Raw genomic sequence first — 19,026 nt, 5'->3', positions numbered from 1 at the left:
CTACGGACATATTACTGTAAATCCATATGAAAATTAAACATATAAAGGCCTCTGTGCTGGTCCAAGGGTAGAAAGTACTTTGAGGAATGTAATGCAAGTATAAGGAGTCCAGAAAAAGTAACGAGAAAAGGTCAATCCCCAAAGAAGAAATTAGTCATTCAGTTCAGGCAATACTGATACTATCTTGACATACAACCTTACAAGATCTTACAAGAAGCCAGCAGATTTTTTATGGCAATTAAGCTTTCCTAAACCAAGAAAGAGTTCCAACAGAAAGACAAACAAAAGCTGCAGACCACCATGCAGCAAAAAACAAGCACTAGCACACTAAGGGAACAGGATGAGAAAGCAACTAACGCTGGCATTCAGTTTATGCTAATGAATGGAGACTGTAGATGGGAATAATCCATCTGTGTGACAAACTCAAAACCTGGCAGGGAGAACCATTTTATCTGGTCAAAAGAATGTCTAGTCAATCTCTGGGGATCGATGTAAATCTATTTATTATACAGTGCCAGAGATGGATTGACATGGCTAGTAGAAAAAGTCAGACAAAAGTTTCCTCACTGTTGCAGGCCTAGATTTCCTCGGTGGTTCTGATGTGAACTCAGATTTTGCAAGTTTATATCTTACGGGAGGCTTGAAAGTACCAGGTAAGTTCCCCATCAACCTGGAATTCTACACAACAGTTTCTAGAAAAAAAACTTAGGTTGTTGCCACTGACTTGTTTTATGATCCTAACACCTGTTTGCATATGATAATAAGAGTAGCCGTGGAGTCAATTTATTTCATTGAACAGTCTCTACAAAAAGTTTATACTAACAAAACCCTGAGAAAATAGGAGAAGAAAAACAACAAGAAATCCCAAAGAATATTATCTAAATCCAGGCCATCCATGTTTCATGAAGCAAATTCCTGAGAGAGCTATCCTATTCTGGAAAAAATACAAGATAATATAAGATAAGTAGTTGTTAGGCTGTTTGAAAACATCAGTCAATCATCACAATTAGAAGATTATTTTCAAATAGTCAGCAAAATATTAATTAAGCAAATAGCGTTAATCAGTTTCCCTTAATTGCTTAAGTTTTTCAAAAGTTAATGGGAATAATTAAGCAAACAACACAAGGTTAGAAATCTGTTTTTTTTTCTTTAAGGACCCTTTCCTTTAAAAAAATAACAAACAAATCCAGAGGGACAAAAATTGAAATCTCAGATTAGAACCAGTCACCTATTGAGGAAATCCAGAAAGGATCTAAATATTGTAACTGGCCCATTTCTCCATGACCCTGATTTTCTGTGGCTTTGCCATCTGCAGGATGTGCTCCAGAATATAAGTTTTCATTTAAAAATGTGTCTGGTCCTCATGGCTGGGGGGGGAAATCATAATCATGCAAAATGAATGCAAACAGATGCAGTTTTGCTTACCACATACTTTCTAAAATGTGAAAATCTAAATATCAGACTGAAATATCTCTGAAATCCCAGGAAGTTCTTGGAGTTCTGTTTTCAAGTTTTTCGCACTTATTACAACCTTCTCTGATGCATAAAATAGTCTCATCAGCAAAGAAGTAGAAGCTGACAAAATACCAGGTTTTCGTTGTATAAGAATTATACGATAAGAATAGTTCATAGAAAATTGTTTAGGATTAGACTGAAAACAAAGTTCTACTTGTTAGAGTTAATGGATTCTAGAGGTATGAGTCATAACTGGCTGATAGGGAAAAATATCCTTGAACTGTTTGTTTTTAGATATATTTTAATACAAAGGGGTTAAATTCTAATCTGTCTGTGCTGTGCTGGGCTCAGGACATAAAAAAGGAGATGAAGGATGCACTATTTCGATATTTGATTCTAGAGCTTGTTCTGCCCACAGCACAATTTAGTGCAGTCTCAGTGCCCAGATGGGATTATGTTAGCCACCAAGAATCACCAGAGCAGTATTCACACTTAGTGAGCTGGACTTTTGGCTTCTCAGCTGTGTAAGGGCTAGGGTGGTTGCATACATTCATAGAAGACTTTAGGTACCTGTGGAGTTTTCATATTGTAAACTGACAACCACAGAGTTTGGATAACTCAGGTTTAGGTGGCAGCTGAGTGGAGATTTTGAGGATTGCAATTAGGGATTTAGGTGCTTAAAGTAGGTGTCCTTTTGCAGCTGTAGCCTTTGTTAGATAATCCCGTAAATTATAGCTACACTGTAACACTGTGATGTAATTGCACTTTGGGAAGTCATCTAAGATAGCTTTAACTTAGCACAGTGATGAATAGCAATGTAGCTGCAGCATCAAGGTTTACAACAACATAGATTTCAAAAGCTTTCCTGGGACCCTGAGCTTATAGGTGCTGAAGCAATGAAACTTTTGGATTGTACCCTGAAGCACTTTTTGAAAATGGAACTTGAACACTTTATGATTTTTAACCTATACATGTTATAATCTTCCAGTGATCGTACTGTAGGGGTGTGTGTGTGTATGTGTGTGTGTGTGTGTGTGTGTGTTTGTGTATATACATATATGCATCTAAATACTTCATACATATATAAAACACACTGAGTTTCAATCCTTAACAACCAAAGAACAAGACAGCATTTTTAGTGATGCTTCACTTAAGTAGAGGTTTTCTGCAGAAAAAGAATGGAAAAGATTTAAGATGAATTAAATACATCTCGCTATTTAAAACTATAATGGGCATGTCTTCATGTGCATTTAGGTGTGACTAGATTTACTGCATGGTAAGCGAGTTTGGGTAGGTGTCTACATGTGCAGGGACTTGCCATGTGCCAGTGTGGCCATTGTGGGGGGCTTCAGTGTCCAGCCCTAGCTGCCAGAACTTAGCAGCTATGTTTGAAGTCAGACTCAGCTGTCATCCCTTGGCAGCCATCTTAAAACACAGCCCCACATTCTGATCTCTGGGCAGCCAGTTCCAGTGCTCAGATGACATGCCATGGCACACACAGAGGCAGCATGTGGCAGCTCTATTCGTGCCCCCTCTGTGTTCCTGATGGTTCGTAGACTATGGCTGCCCCAGCCCCTGGCTGCAAGTGACAAGGGTCCCCCAATCCTGCTGGCCATCTTGGTCACTGTTGCCTGTTCCACAGACATCTCACTCCACCTGGCTCCCCCACATGCAGTGACCATCTGCCTCTACACTGCACAACCTCCCAGGGCCCCTGCTGCTGTGCAGCTGCTGCTGCCATCCACGCCGATAAGGGGCTGCAGGAGGCCACCCTCGTGGCCACTGTTGTCTTCCTGGCCCTCTAGCCCAACCACCTCTGGGCCTGCCACACCAGCTGGGACTGGTGGCAGCACCTGGTACAACATGATTGGGATGAGCAGTGGGGTTGATGCCCTTACGATGACCCAGGTCATCCTTGCTGACCTGCTCCACAAGCTTCGGGCCACCTGGAGCACCAGGATACTGGCATTATCCAGCCCCTCCTGCCTACACCTGCCTGTTTCTGGTGCTGCTCAAGTTAGCCATTCCTGCCAGCCTTTAGTATGTGTGGCACTTGTTCAGGGTGGGCAAGGCTACTGATGGGAAGGCCATTCTAGGCAGCACCCTCCAGGACATGCTGGCAAACCCCATCCTCTGATCTGCACCCCCCCAGGTGGTGGTCACACAGTACTGTGCTCTGGGATTCCCTGGACAGGGACCCTGGACAGGACACACATCCCAGTGATCTGCCCACCCCATAGAGACTGCCCTTATTATAGCCACAGGGAGTTCCACTCAGTGGTCCTGCAGGCAGTTGTCAATCACCAGGGGACTTTCACCCATATCAGAGCCAGCTGGGTGTGCATGTATTCAGGAACCTGGGCTCAGCATGCTGGTGGAGAGTGGGTGCTTTGTGCCAGGAGTGGAGGACTTACAGCTGGGTGCCATCATCATCCCACTCCTGCTCATCAAGGACCCAGTATACCCACTCCTTCCATGGATGATGAGGCCCTGCACTGGGCCCTCACCAGGCCCACTTTAATTGATTCCTTGGCTGAACCTGTGTTCTCATCAAGTGTGCCTTTAGCCACCTCAAGGGCCACTGGTGGCCCCCAATGCCTACCCTGAAGTGGCCAAACCAGGCCTGGGCCCAGGCAGGGTGCATCGGAGGACCTCCCAGGCCCAGACAGGAGCCTGCTGTGGGGTGGCGGGCAGATACCAGAGGCCCTATGGGGCCAGGGCCAGGGGCCAGCCAGCAGGGGGCATGCACATAACTGCTGGCCCAGAAGGGTAACCAGGGTCCAGTGGTCATTGTTCATGGTCTCCACTGCCTAGCTGTCGATGGCATTCTACACCTGCATGATCCTCAGGTGCTCCCACTTCAGAGCCAGTAGCTCAGCCAAGAATGCCTCCCCCTGGGCGATGTCCTTCTCTCACCATCTCTCCACCTCCTTAAGAGGCTCTAACACAGATGTTTACACAGTCCAGCAGGTGGCAAATTGACTTAGCAGTTGTACCCAGAGAGTGGTAGTAGATGGGTCAGTATCAACTTGGAGGGGCCAGCAGGGGAGATTATGCTTAGGGGCAACCAACATGGGTTCATTAGAGGCAGGTCCTGTCAGACCAACCTGGTGGCCTTCTACAACCAGGTCACCAAATACTTAGATGAAGGAGTAGCAGTGGACATAGTCTTTCTGGACTATTAGAAGGCCTTCAACACTGTCTCTCACCCCGTTCTCATTAAAAAACTGGGGGACTGTGGTGTCGACACCCACAGTCAAATGGGTCGCCAACTGGCTGGAGGGCCACACCCAGAGAGTGGTGGTGGACGGGTCATTTTCAACCTGGAGAGATGTGGGCAGTGGGGTTCTGCAGGGCTTGGTCCTCAGGCCCGCACTGTTCAACATCTTCATCAGTGACCAGGACGAGGGGGTAAAAAGCACCCTGTTCAAATTTGCTGATGACACTAAGATGTGGGGGTGATGTGGGCATGTTAAAAGGAAGGAATAGGCTACAATCAGACCTAGACAGGTTACAAGGGTGGGCGGACGAGAATAGGATGGGATTCAACACTGACAAGTGCAAGGTGCTGCACCTGGGGAGGAAGAACCAGCACCATACCTACAGACTGGAGAACTCCCTTCTCATCAGTACAGAGGCAGAAAAGGATCTTGGAGTCATCATTGATGCCAAGATGAACATGGGCCGGCAGTGTGGGGATGCAGTCAGGAAGGCCAACCGCACCTTGTCATGCATCCACAGATGCATCTCAGGTAAGTTCAAGGAGGTGATCCTCCCCCTCTATGCGGCACTGGTCAGGCTGCAGCTGGAGTACTGCGTCCATTTCTGGGTGCCGCACTTCAAGAGGGATGTGGACAACATGGAGAGGGGTCCAGAGGAGGGCCACTTGCATGATCGGGGGCAGCAGGACAGACTCTATGAGGAGAGGCTACTGGACCTGAACCTGTTCAGTCTCCATCAGAGAAGGCTGAGGGGGGATCTAGTGGCCTGTTACAAACTAGTCAGAGGGGACCAGCAAACACTGGGGGAGTCCCTGTTTCCCCGTGCACTATCAGGAGTGACTAGGAATAACGGTCACAAGCTGGCAGAGAGTAGATTTAAGCTAGATATCAGGAGGCGCTACTTCGTGGTCAGGGTGGCTAGGATCTGGAGCCAACTTCCAAGAGAAGTGGTGCTGGCTTCTACCCTGGGGGTCTTTAAGAGGAGGCTAAATGAACACCTTGCCAGGGTCGTTTGACCCCAGTACTCTTTCCTGCCATGGCAGGGGGTTGGACTCAATGATGTGCTCTGGTCCCTTCCGACCCTACAAACTATGAAATTATGAAACTATGGAAGGATGTGGGTAGTGGGGTCCCACAGGATTCAGCCCTTGGACCTGTACTCTTCAATATCTTCATCTGTGAATTGGATGTGAGTGTGAAGTGTACTCTGTTCAAATTTGTGGATGATGCTAAATTGTGGGGTGAAGTGCACACTCCGGAGGGTAGGGAACAACTGCAGGCAGACAGGTTAGAAAAAGTGGGCAGTACACAATAGGATGCAGTACAAGAAGGCAAGTGCAATGTGCTGTACCTAGGGCGCAAAAATATCCAGCACACCTACTGTCTGGGAAGTGACCCTCTCAGTAGCACAGAAGCAGAAAGGGATCTTGGAGTCATAGTGGACTCCAAGATGAACATGAGTTGTCAGTGTGATGAAATCATCAGCAAAGCTAACCCCACTTTATCATGCATCAGCAGATGCATGACAAATAGAACCAAGGAGGTGATACTTCCCCTTCATGCAGCATTGGTCAGACTACAGTTGGAGTACTGCATCCAGTTTTGGGTGCTGTACTTCAATAAGGATGTTGATAGACTTGAGAGGGTCCAGAGGAGAGCCACTCGTATGATTAGGGGCTTACAGGACAAACCCTATGAGGAGAGACTGAGGGACCTGGACCTCTTCAGCGTCCGGAACAGAAGGCTGAGAGGTGATCTTGTGGCTGCCTACAAATTCATTAGGGGGATGCAGCAAGGGATTAGAGATGCTCTGTTCACCAGGGCACCTCTTGGGGTAACAAGGAACAATGGTCACAAACTGACAGACAGCAGATTTAGGCTAGATATCAGGAAAAACATCTTCACGGTAAGGGTGGCCAAAATTTGGAATGGGTTTCCAAGGGAGGCAGTGCTCTCCTCTACCTTGGGGTTCTTTAAAAGAAGGCTAGATAGGCACCTGGCTGGGGTCATCTGACCCCAGCACTTGTTCCTTCCCAGGCAGGGGGTTGTACTCGATGATCTCTTGAGGTCCCTTCTGACCCTAGCATCTATGAATCTATTAATCCTTCCAGGCCATGCCCCCCTGCCACCAGCCTGCCTCCCCCAGTCCTTTCCCAGGGCATCTCTGGAGATGCACCCCAAAGCACCCTTTGCCACCACTGCGTGCCTAGCATGCCCCTGCTGCAAGTGCCCCAGGAAGTGCATGATGAGCTGTTTGTACAGGCTGAGGGGCACCTTAGCCACTATGCCCTGATGATGATTCTCCTGGTGCCCTGGGTGCACCTGCACTCCTGGTTGTCAGGGAACAGTGGCCCCAAGGTCACAGTGGGCCAAGGGTTTCAGTACGGAACAGGCGAGATTAGTGGTGAGGAGTCTGAGCGGTACAGGACATGTGCGGTTTCAATCAAATTGGATTTTATTTACTTACGCTAGTGGAGCGTAGGCAGAAGACTTGCTTGTTCAGTTACAGTCTAGGAACGTAACGACAACAAAGGGGTCTGTTGGTCCACGGGGTTCTCGAGCTGAGCCCTTGCTTTCTAGCTAGGTGCAGCTGCCCAACTCGATAGTCCCAGGACTGGTCAACAGCTCATAGATCGGGAGAACGAACAACGAAACTGTAGCACAATGAAAAGTCCAACATGGATGAAAATGGGTTGAGTGCGATGCCAAAGTCGATGCCAAAGGATGTAGCAATGTCGTAGTCGGTGGTCGAGAAGCAGTTCAGGCTAATCAGGATCGAGGTCGGACAAATGCCAGAACCAAGGTCAGTAGCCAGAAGATCGGTATAGAGATCGATACAAGATCGAAAACGAATGAATTGCGAACTACAACGGTGAGAAGACCGGTGGGCCTAAAGGCCTTCCTGAGAAGCAGTCCCTGTCAGGACAGCCTCTGCTTTCAGGTCGGGTCAATCTCTCTGTAGCAGGACTATTGAGTTGCCTGCTACTGAAGATAGGGAATGGCTTGGCTGCCAGTTATTAAGGCAACAGGTGTTAGTTGTTGGAAGCTGATTAGATCAGCTGACCGCCAGGGGGCAAGGCTTGGCCTTCATAAGCAGGGAAGGCTGAGGCCAGAAACAGTTCCCCTCTGGCAGCCACAGGAGCAGGAGCTCTGCGGGAGAGCTGAGCAGCCCATCCAGTGGTTGCAGTAGGTCAGTTGTGATTGATAAGCCAATAGGTCGTATAGGGGGCACATGCTGGCTTACTAGCCTTGTCTGCACATGTTCAGACCTAACTCCCTGTGTTATCAGCATACATTTAAAATTTTTGCTCGGACACTGGTTTTGGACCCTGAGTTATGACGGTGCAGGGGGCAAGCTTTGGCTGCCTTGCAACCTCTCCTGCCACCTGGAGGGCAACCTGTGGCAGCGCTACATGTCCCTGCCTCCCACTACTGAGGAGGACATTGCCACTGGCATTGACACCCTCTTCAGGGTGTCAGAGGCCCATGCCCACCCAGCTGTGGGGACACAGATTGCTGAATAAAGTTTTGAACTATGTCTTGCCTGTCTGCACGCTGTGATGGGTGGGTGGGGGGGGAACCTGAGGCCAGGGGAGTATGGGCCAGCTGGGCGTGGAAGGAAGGCAGGGGCCAGAGATAGGGGCAGGGCTTGCAGGGCCATGTCCCTAGTGCAGGACTTAACGTGTGCCTGGGGCTGGCATGACTGGCACCTTGGCGTGGACCTCCCCAATGGTGATGGAGTTCAGCTGCACCTGGTGTCCATGGCCCATGGTGCATGGTGCACTAGCACCCAGCCAGGGCCCCCCCACAGGGAGAAGCTGGCTCTGCTGATAGCTGGTAGTGATATGGCTGGCTCTTTGTGGCAGGGTCTCAGGCTACACAGTGGCCAAGGCAGCTGCTAGCCAGAGATCCCCAACCTCCTAGTGGATATAGCAGCTGGGGAGCTGGGCAGGATGCTGAGCACCCGAGGGCTCCTCCTCCAGTGACATGGGAGGGGTCAGTGTGGGGCAGGGGCTCAGGCAGGCCATTCGTGCTGATGAAAGCTGCAGGATCGTGGCCTGGTTTTGTGGGCATGACCAGACTGACGATTGTGGTCGGTCACAGGCACCAACTGTGCCCATAAGGCCTTGACCTTTATGTGGCACTGCTGTGCCCACCAGGAATGCCCTCACTGCTGCATCCCGCTTAACAGGGCCTCATAAATGTGGGTATACAAGCACTTCCCCTGCTTGAACTGCCTCTGGACCTCTACATCACCCCAGAGCACCATGAGATCCTTAATCTCCTCCTGGGTCCAATTGGAGCCCCAGGTGGATGGCATAGGAGTGCGCAAGTGGATGGAGCCAGGCCAGGGGGATGAGGATGACATGCTGCATCCTGCGCCATCTCTCTAGGACCCCATGTGGCTGTCTCTGTGTTGCTAGCCCTGGGCAGGTACCAGCAGTGCCGAGCACAGGGGCATGGTAATGGACTGGGAACCACGTGGTGGAGGCAATGCCCTACAGCACCTGCAGGCATAGGGTAGGCTGTTGGGGGCAAGCAGCAGGGAGCTGGTGCTGGCCCTGCTGCCAAAGGCAGCCTGCAAGCAGCCCTGGGGAGGTGCCTGGGCTGGTGAGGGGGTGCAGTCCTCTGTGGATTTCACAGACATTAGGGCTGAAAGGGACCTTGGGAGATAGTCAAGTCCAGGCCCCGACCCAAAGAGCAGGAAGTCAGCAGGGGTCATAGGATCCCAGTAAGAGCAGCATCCAATTTGCTCTTAAAGGTGTTCAATTTAGGTGCTTGAACCACCTCCGATGGCAGGCTATTCCAGACCTGGGGGTTTGGACAGTAAAGAAATTCTTCCTTATATCCAGCCTGAAACAGTCTTGCAGTAGTTTATAACCATTTATCCCTTGGGACGCTCTGGTGAATAAACTTTCCCCTAGGTACTGGTGGTCACCCCTGATAAACTTATAGACAGCCATCAGATTACCCTTGAGCCTGTGCTTTTCCAGGCTAAAGAGCCCCATGGCTCTCAGCCTCTCATCATAAGGTCTGTCTTCCTGACCTCTGATCATGCACATGGCTCTTCTCTGGACTCTCTCAAGCTTCTCCACATCCTTTTTGAATTGTGGAGTCCAAAACTGGACACAGTACTCCAGCTGTGGCCTCACTAAGGCTGAGTACAATGGGAGAATGATGTGCCGGGATTTGCTTAAGAAGCATCTATGGATGCAAGCCAGCATTTTTGGTCACTTTACTAGCTGCAGCATCGCATTGCAGGTTCATGTTCATCTTGTGGTCAATAATGACCCCCAAGTCTCTTTCTTCTGTGGTGCTAGCCAGAGTAGCAATGCTGAGCCTATAAGGATGCTGCAGGTTTTTCCTCCCAAGGTGGAGAACCTTGCATTTTTCGGTGTTAAACACCATCAGGTTCTCGTCTGCCCATTTGCTGAGCCTGTCCAGGTCAGCCTGGATCACCCGCCTGTCTTCTGATGCGGATGCTTTGCCCCAAAGTTTGGTGTCATCAGTGAACTTAGCCAGTCTGCTTCTGACTCCAATGTCCACATCATTAGTGAAGATGTTGAACAATTTAGGTCCAAGGACAGAGCCATGGGGGATCCCACTGGTCACAGGGCACCATGACGATTGACTTCCATCAATTACCACCCTCTGTGTCTGACCACGGAGCCAATTCCCCAGCCAGTGGATCATGGTGGACACAAGGCCACAATTGGCCAGTTTTGCCAAGAGGTGATCATGGGATACCAGATTGAAGGCTTTTTTGAAGTCAAGATATATGACATCAATCTCTCCTCCCTTGTCCAGGTGATAGGTCACCTGGTCATAGAAGAAAATGAGATTGGTCAAGTAAGACCTACCTGCAACAAACCCGTGCTGGCTATCCCTCAGGATGCTGGCATCAGCCAGTCCATTAAGGATGGCCTCTTTAATAAACTTTTTTAAGATCTTCCCCAGGACAGAAGTCAGGTTGATGGGCCTATAATTTGCCAGATCCACTCTCCTCCCTTTCTTGAAGATCGGCACCACATTGGCCTTCTTCCAGTCTTCGGGCACTACACCAGAGCGCCAGGAGTTTTCAAAGAACCGTTCCAGAGGCTGGTCTATGACGCTCGCCAGCTCCTTAAGTACCCTGGGGTGTAGATTGTCAGGGCCAGCTGACTTGAAGGTATCCAGCTTCTCAAGGTGTTCCTTCATGAGGTTAGCATTAATGGAGTGCAGCGGATCTCCCTCACCCGGACCTCCCTGTCCCATAGCGGTCATGGGTGTCCCATGGGACTGATGAAAGACTGACACAAAGTAACCATTTAATAGGTTGGCTTTTTCCTGGGTGTCAGTTGTCAGTTGTTCCATCTGGTTCAGCAGGGGTCCAATGTTGCCCTTGCTTTTCCTCCGGCTCCCCACATATCTGAAAAAGGACTTTTTATTGTCCTTGATGCTTGAAGCTAGTTGGAGTTCAGTTGCAACCTTGGCTTTCCTGGTTTGCTCCCTGAAGGACCGGACCAGTGCAGAATATTCCTCCTTGGAGGTAAATCCCATCCTCCATCTTTGGGGGTGCCCTGGCATCTGTGTGGCCTGGCAGTGATCAAGCAGCAGCTCAGGTTTGCAGGCAAAGCAGGTGGAGGCAGCCTGTGGCATGTCCAGGGCAGTACACAGGTCCTACCATGCTCCTGTGCAATGTGCAGCCTCCTGTGATATGTGCCCCAGGGCACAAAATGGCTGAAGGCTTCTATAGCCTGCAGCTAGGGACTGTCACAGAGGCAGCCCAGCCCCAGGGAAGAAGAGACACCCAGCCAGGAGCCCTGGAGCTGGGCTCAGGCCAGCCCTCTAGTGGCGAGGCAGATCCAGAACTGAACTTAGTGCTGAGTCACATCTACATGTGCATTACTGTGCACCTATATACGATACCTGAAAATGCAAGTATCAAATTTAGCTGTGATTAGCCATTTTTACTGAGCAGTAAGAGCATGCACGTGTAGACACATGTCTGTACTGCACAGTAAATTAGGCTAACACGCAGTAACGTGTCTTGTGTAGACATGCCCAATGATGATAAATCTGGTACCACTAAAAGAAATGGCAAAACTTCTTCAGGCTTCAGTGACACCAGGATTTCACTCAAAGGTTTTTCTTTCTTTCTTCCTTTTCCTTTCCTCTGATTGACATAACTTCAGATATTCAAACTGAATCTGTTTCCTGGTATTCTCATACTATTAAAAGTCTTAATACATATCATATTATTTTAAGTACTTTATCTCTTTAAACAACTATGCTAATTCCTCATCTGTTTTATTTGCTTTTTCATAACAGAAGCTTCATAACAGTGGCTTGGACCTCATATTTCATTTTATTAACCTTTCTAAGAATAATTTCCATCATTATTTTTATGATTTCCTGGAGGACTTTTTGTTTCCCCACAGCTATTTGTTTCACTGTGTCATTCTTCTAATTGACTAAAATTGCTCTCAATGGTCCAGTGACTGTGGGTTAGCAAATTCTTGCTGAATACCAGTTATGTGGCCTTTTCCCTCAGTACTACTTTCCCTTCATTCCACAACAAGTGGAGCATGTGTACTCCTGGCCAGATTTGCTTTTGGAGAATGCTTTAATGGTCTGTTGAACAATTCCTGGATTTGGGGTTCCTTTACTCTTTTGTCATTGACCACCGATTCTCCTTCATTTTTCACCAGTTCACAAAATTGGCTGGTCTGAGATAATCAATGATTCAATTTTTTTTTTTTTTTTAAAGGAAAGGAAAATCAGAGGTACTCAAAAATCTCTCTGAACAGAGCCATTGTATAATCAACCCCTCCGCTGATAAACTCTCTCTGAATCCGGCCATTCAGAATTCCAAAAGGCAATGAACTCCCATGCACATAACTGGGTAGCCAAGTGATGTCCCAAATTTTCCATCATAGCCCATTTTCTTCAGAAGACTCCAACCTGTTTGGGAGCTGGATGCTGTGTTGCATACATAGTCCAAACTCTCTTGTAACACATAAAACCCAAAAAACTGTTAGCATCAGAAGAAAACAATACCCAGACCTCCACACCCAATCCTCCCTTGATCCTTCATATTTTTCTAGAGCGTGTAAGCACTTGGAATGATGGGATAAACAGCTAGTGGAGGTTTTTTATTAGTGGCGGCAGTGTCAGTAGTAGCCTCATCGTCACTGGTGTTCTTCCCGCTGCCACCTAACTTCTTCAGAGTTTAGTTAAATGACACCATGGTAAAATTCTCAAATCCACTCTCCACTTCCATTTAGCCATTGCTACAGGTGGTTCTTCACAGGTGAAGGATCTCAAGTTTCAGTCTTCCAAGTCCAAACTTGGCCTACATGGCAACAATCAGAATAGCAGACAGAGTGCCTCTTGAATGCTGGTGCTTTGAGGCTTGCATTGGAAAGTTAGAGGGGGGGAAACAAAAGATGAAGAGACAGAATTAAGATGATGTTGGAATATATATAACACTGATCTGAAATTCTAGTTGCTGTTGGTAGCACAGTCAGCAAGATTTAAGGTGTGCCTTCCTCTACCAGCCAGGCCTCACTAGGCATGGAAAATATTTGCCCAGGTCAAGATGGCTGCTGCACTCATCAGGAGCAGCCTAATTTAGAGCAATCTATATTAGTCCTAGCCAAGGTCCTTTGTGCTAGCTGTTGTCTGATGTACTCCCTATGATCACATTGTACATTCTTCTTAAGGGTTACATTTAATGGAAGTTATATCTTGAAGAAAGAGTAACGATACTCTTTAAAAACTGCATATCCATGAAACATCCAGTTATCTGGGATGTTGAATCAATGCTGTGAAAGGCACTCAGCCAGTAACACTGTGGAGGTCACCATAGCACTGCATAACCTCAGAATTGGTTAGACTATGAAAATGAACTGAGAAAAGGAAAACAAGATGGGGGAAAAAAATCTTACCAGGAATAAATCCATGGTGGCAAGGACTATACTCAATGCTCCTATATACCACCTGTTCCCTTCCACTGCACCACATGAAGGACAAAACTGGCAGAAGTTTGACAGCATGGAATGGTTCTTCACTGAAGCTGCAGAGGTAAAAATCATGTAATAAAAAGCTGTATCATAATAGATAAGCATCCGAGGACAACAATCAGGTGCAGAGGCAATTATAATGTTGGCATTTCTGAAATTTTCACTGCTTGACTTCTCAACCTAGTAACATTCTTTACAGGAAGTGTGCGTGCGTATAACTCCTTGCTTTAAATAAAAACAAATGGAAAAACCAGAAATTCCATCATGTCCATTAGCACAAACGTGGATCATCAACAGGGTTGGAACTTTTAAAACCATAATACAGGTTTCTGCTGCTGCAGTTAGGTTTTTATCTTGTATGTAAAAGGACAGCAGAGGCAAATGGAGACATTTTGTCAATGGGTTTCACAGATACGTGGTGATCACAGAGAATGGTAAGACTCCAGAATCCTGGGTTCCCTTCCTGGCATTAAGAGGAAGGGAGGTTCTAGTGGACACAGAATTTTTTGTATATTCCATACACATATGACCCCCTTCTGCCATAATCTCCTCTAATATTTTTCAGTCCAAGTGAACTGGCCCCTCATCTCAGTCCCATCTTCTGCACATAGTCAGTACTATTCTTACCCTGTCCTGAGGTCCTTACCCAGTAAGTCTTACTTTCAGCCCTGCCCCTGTCCAGTCTCCCCATTTCCCAACTCAGTTGTCCCTTGCCTGTCTCACTATTAGGTGCTCAGACAATACCAGGAGAGGGCCTATATAATTTCCTAGGGTAACCTGGGGGAAAAAAAGCTGATGTTGTGGCAGAATTGCAGAATCCTTAAATTTTTAAAGCTGAAGCATGACATAGCACTTGTTTCTGAATCACATAAACTACATCTTAGCCCTGTTACAGAGAAAGAACAAGGTTCTCAACTTTCCAGAGTTGATCCAGAGTTTTTTCTGAGTACCCTCACTGTATCTTACATGTAGGCAAAGACAAATGTGAATGAACATGTACACAAGGAGCAGGAAGCTGACAATGAGAAGAGAGCCCTATAACTTTGCCCTACCCTATTTTATGGTGAATGTATTATTCAGGTATACACAACAGTTTGCTTTAGCTATACAATAGCAGATGTCTTCACTAGCCTATTGGGCTGCTACCTGTAATCAGTATGGAGCATGACTTGGGTCCAGGACTGGTTTGATCTTGTCCCGGTGGCCTCTCAGTCTCTGCCTCTCTGGGTTTGGAATTTCTCCCTTTTCTTTTCCTGCCGCACCTTTGATGCTGCTTTAAGAGAAAAGAGTTGGGAGGCTTCCACACATCCCAGGGGGTCATTGGCCTGGCTATCTCTATATCCTCACTGACTCTGGTAACTTAGCAACTTACAGCTACTTGTGACCTCTGACAGACCCTCTAGCCCTGCTCACACCCTCCAGGTGTTAACAGTTCATCACCCTGGGGGAGAAGTCCTTGACCCCAGGCAGGTATCTCCTCTTGTCTAGCTTCTGGCCTCAACCCCTAGGGTTTGGGTCTGCCTCCTCCAGGATCCAACTTCCCCTTTACAGGCTCAGCTCTTGCCCCTCAAGTGTTGTAGTTTTGCCCCTAGAGCCCTACTAATGCCCCTCTTGGGCCCTGGCTGCACCCCTCAAGGCCTCTGTCTGTACACTTGCCTGTGGGCTGCAGCCTTCCTCAGCAGTTTTTGAATCCAGCCCCTTGCAGGGCTTGCAATCCTCATGCATTCCTCAGGCACCACTAGGACCTCTGCCTCTCCTGTCAGTCCCAGTCCTGGTCCTTCAGATACAACTCTAATGGAAAAGCCAACCATCAGGCCATAACTAAAATCAAGCACTCTGGCTGCATAAGAAAGTCTCACTTATAGTCAGCTCTCAGCACCTTACTGGTAATGAGCCTAGTGTGGGGGTCTCAAGCAGTTCCTCTGTTTCAGTCAGCCTCATGTAGAGCTCCTTCCTTGGCTCAAACCTGGAGTTTATATGTAGCTGAGGCTCTTTCCTTAGGCTAACTGGGTGGTCCTCAGGGTCACTTCCAGCTGCTGGGATAGGAACTAGTGCTCTGGTACCTAGTACTATGGGTGGTACAGCTAGTTTTGTATTAAGCAGACCACCATCCTCAGTAGTCTCTGCCCTATTGTACTATTTCAGTGCCACGAGCTCTGTAGTAAGCACTGTTGCAACTTAAGGTGCTTGGGTAGCCTGTTCTGCTAATCTTAGCAAGCAGCCTGACCCTGGGGTTCTCTTCACTGCTAGCTCCTTCTCTATAGTAACCGGGAGTCCCTGGCATCCTGTTACATAGTGGTTGGCCTAAAAAATGTCATTAATTGCCCAGCAGATTGCAGTAAAAATGTTATTTTAGTATAATGTCAATATGAAATATAGACTGTGTGCTATATCTGTGTGGCTTGATATGTCTCCTTACATTAGAACTAGTGGCTACTGCTGTTAAAAGCTTCACAGCATGAAGTTATTTTCCTTTGGAACACAGTTCAATAATTGCTGGGGGTCACTTAGTGTTTGAGTACTTTTTATTATATGATCTTTGTAAATCAAAGCATATATAAAAAAGTCACTTTACTTCAATTTTGGGTCCCCCTTTCCCCCATCCTATTTTTCCTTTACTTAAATTCTCTCTTCTTTTCCCCCCTATGAGTGAAATAAGTGAGGTATTCAGTCTTTAGCTCAGATAGTTGGCTGGAGCAGCCCCCTCCAAAGCTACTGCTAATTCATCTTCATGTATCATCTATCTGGGGTGCTGCTCCTACTATTGTGTGAATGATGCAATGTAAGCATTATCCTCCTTTTCAGACACTTAACACTTCACAGCTCTAGGGCAGACACCCTGAGTGACACAGGCTGCCCTGGAGTCTGGGAACTAGCAGTGGTTCTCAACAGCATGGCTCCAAGAAGGGCAGTTTTGTTGTTCTACCACCAACATACTCCCACCAGTCTAATTTGTGAATTCAAATAGCTAAGATGTTAGCACATACATTCAAGAAAACCAGACAGCGAGGAGTCAAGCCTCCCACCCTAATCTGCCTTCATGTTACATGAGGTCAATTATTTTAAACTATCAATTTTTCAGGAATGCTATTAATTTAACTGCTCTATAAACTGAGTTCTCAGCAATTACAAGGTACAACATTTCAAGCAGTAGTAATTCTTGATTTTCTCCTTTTTCTTCCCCTCTTCTTCCAAGTTAACAGTTTCCAGCTGTGTGTTCTTTGGATATGTTTCCACACCAGCTTTTTCCATAATACAGAGTCGGCCTGCTTCCAAGTCCCAGATGTGCTATTTATTTACTCTGAAGCATCTGGGCCCCGACATGGTCCTGTCACTGCAACGTGGCAAACTTGTGAAAAATCAGACTGGCAGCCAGTTAACAAGCAGTACTAGACTAGCAGGCAGTGAGAACATTTCAAAAGAGAAAGGAAAAGGGGAGGAGGAGGTAGAAATGAGGAGGGAGCAGATTTCATGTTTTCCTACACTCTTCTTACTAAAGTTACAGATGACTAGTGACATTAAAATTGGAAACTGGGGATTTCACTCTTTTGTAAATAGAGCCATAAAGATAGTAAAGCATCTAGAAACAGATTGGTAGGGCTGCTGTAAGTTAAACATCCACTCCCAGATCCTCCATGCTGGATTCACTGAAAAAGCCAGATGCATTGTCATTTCATGCTGCTACATGATGCTAGACATCTTATGTAAGCTTATGCATTTTTAAAGACCCTTGAAATGATTGGAATCAATTGAGAATGGTGTGTTAACCTTGCCTCTGAATTTCCCTGCTTTGGTTGGTTTGAGACATGCCCTTTGGGAGGAGTGTTTTCCTCTACCGCTAAGTACAGACAGTCAAAAATCCTGTGGCTGAAAGAATTCAATCTTTGCAGGTTAGTCTCAGTTTAGTAGATTGAACCAATAAGCAAGTGAACAGACATTCACTTTTGATTTTGGAAATGCAGCCATATGCCTGCAGTGGCCAGGCCAGAAGCCATGGGGCAGTAAAGCACACCTCCCTGCTCAGCTGGAGCAGACAGCTTGGGAAAAAGCTAGCCCACCCACCCTGCTATGGGGGCTTGTAGGGGAGGTGCCAGGCATCCTGGGATGCTGGAGAACTGTGAGTTAACTTGAATTTGGAAGGGATCTGGAACTAATTCAATAAAACAATTTAACCTAAACCAGTTAAATCTGATACTACATCCATTCAGGTTTTTCTTAAACCAGTTTTGGTCATTTTGAAAGCAGCTTATGTGCACTGAACTTTTGTTGTGTTACAGATTTGAATCAGTTTCCAATTACTTATACTGGTTTATGCATAATTTCTGTCCCTAGCCTAAATCTTTATGTATCACCAAATATTCCCTTCACTATCAGTCTTACAACTTCCTTGTTTTACCTTAAAATGTAAAAGGCAAACACTTTCTAACATGAAAATATCAAGATTATAACTGCAATCAGGATGAACTAATGGCAACATTTCTGCTACAGCTTGGAACTTTGGCTGATACTGACCATGACTTTAAAGCCAACATCTGAAATTGCTTTAAGATTACCAAGCTTTAAGTTTATTCTTTATTTGGCCCCAGACACACTGAGGTTTAAGCAGGTGTCAGTAATTGCTTTAAAACATGGATTCCGTCTCACAGATGTTGAAGGCTGAGAAGTCAAATACTTATTAAAACCAGCATGGGAGAAACAAACTATTTGTAAAACAAAATTTTGCATCTTGTGAGATTAACCTTAAAAGTATCTGAGCAATGAGCACATAAAAAATGCAAGTACTTATGGCCATGTCCTAGTCAGTAATATCTATGAACTAAACTACAGGACACAGACATACCTCCTGGCCTGGAACAGAGTACAAGACTCCTCCCTCTTGCTGCATATAGCGGGGTTTCACATGACAGTGTATTTAAGACAGTGTGGCAGGGGGAAAATAGCATTTTCTTTATTTCTCTTCAGGTATTTTCCTATCTAAGTGGCAATCAGGAAATTGTGGGGGGGAGAAGAGGGAGGAATGGTCCCAATATAAGGAGCAGTTGAAATGTCCCAAATATCACTGAAATATAAAATAGGGAGTTTACAGTTAATTTGCAACCAGGCACACTCATGTCTCTGTTCCTCCTCCTTGTGAGGAAGGTGCTATGTTCAGACAGCAAGGGGGCTCTTACACTCATCTAAGCACTTTTAAAAGGGCGTGGAAGGAGTTTTCCATCTTCTAGAAGTCTGTTTCAACCAGTTTGCCCAAGGTTTTTTACAGTCCAATGATGCCACCTCTAGATGTGACAAATTAATAGATTGACTAGAACCTTCACATAACAAATTACCTTACTGAAATGCTTTAG

Source organism: Crocodylus siamensis, chromosome 3, assembly GCF_052110815.1.
Source record: "Crocodylus siamensis isolate JL-2025a chromosome 3, ASM5211081v1, whole genome shotgun sequence".
Lineage (NCBI taxonomy): Eukaryota > Metazoa > Chordata > Crocodylia > Crocodylidae > Crocodylus > Crocodylus siamensis.
This window is presented reverse-complemented; position numbering follows the sequence as displayed.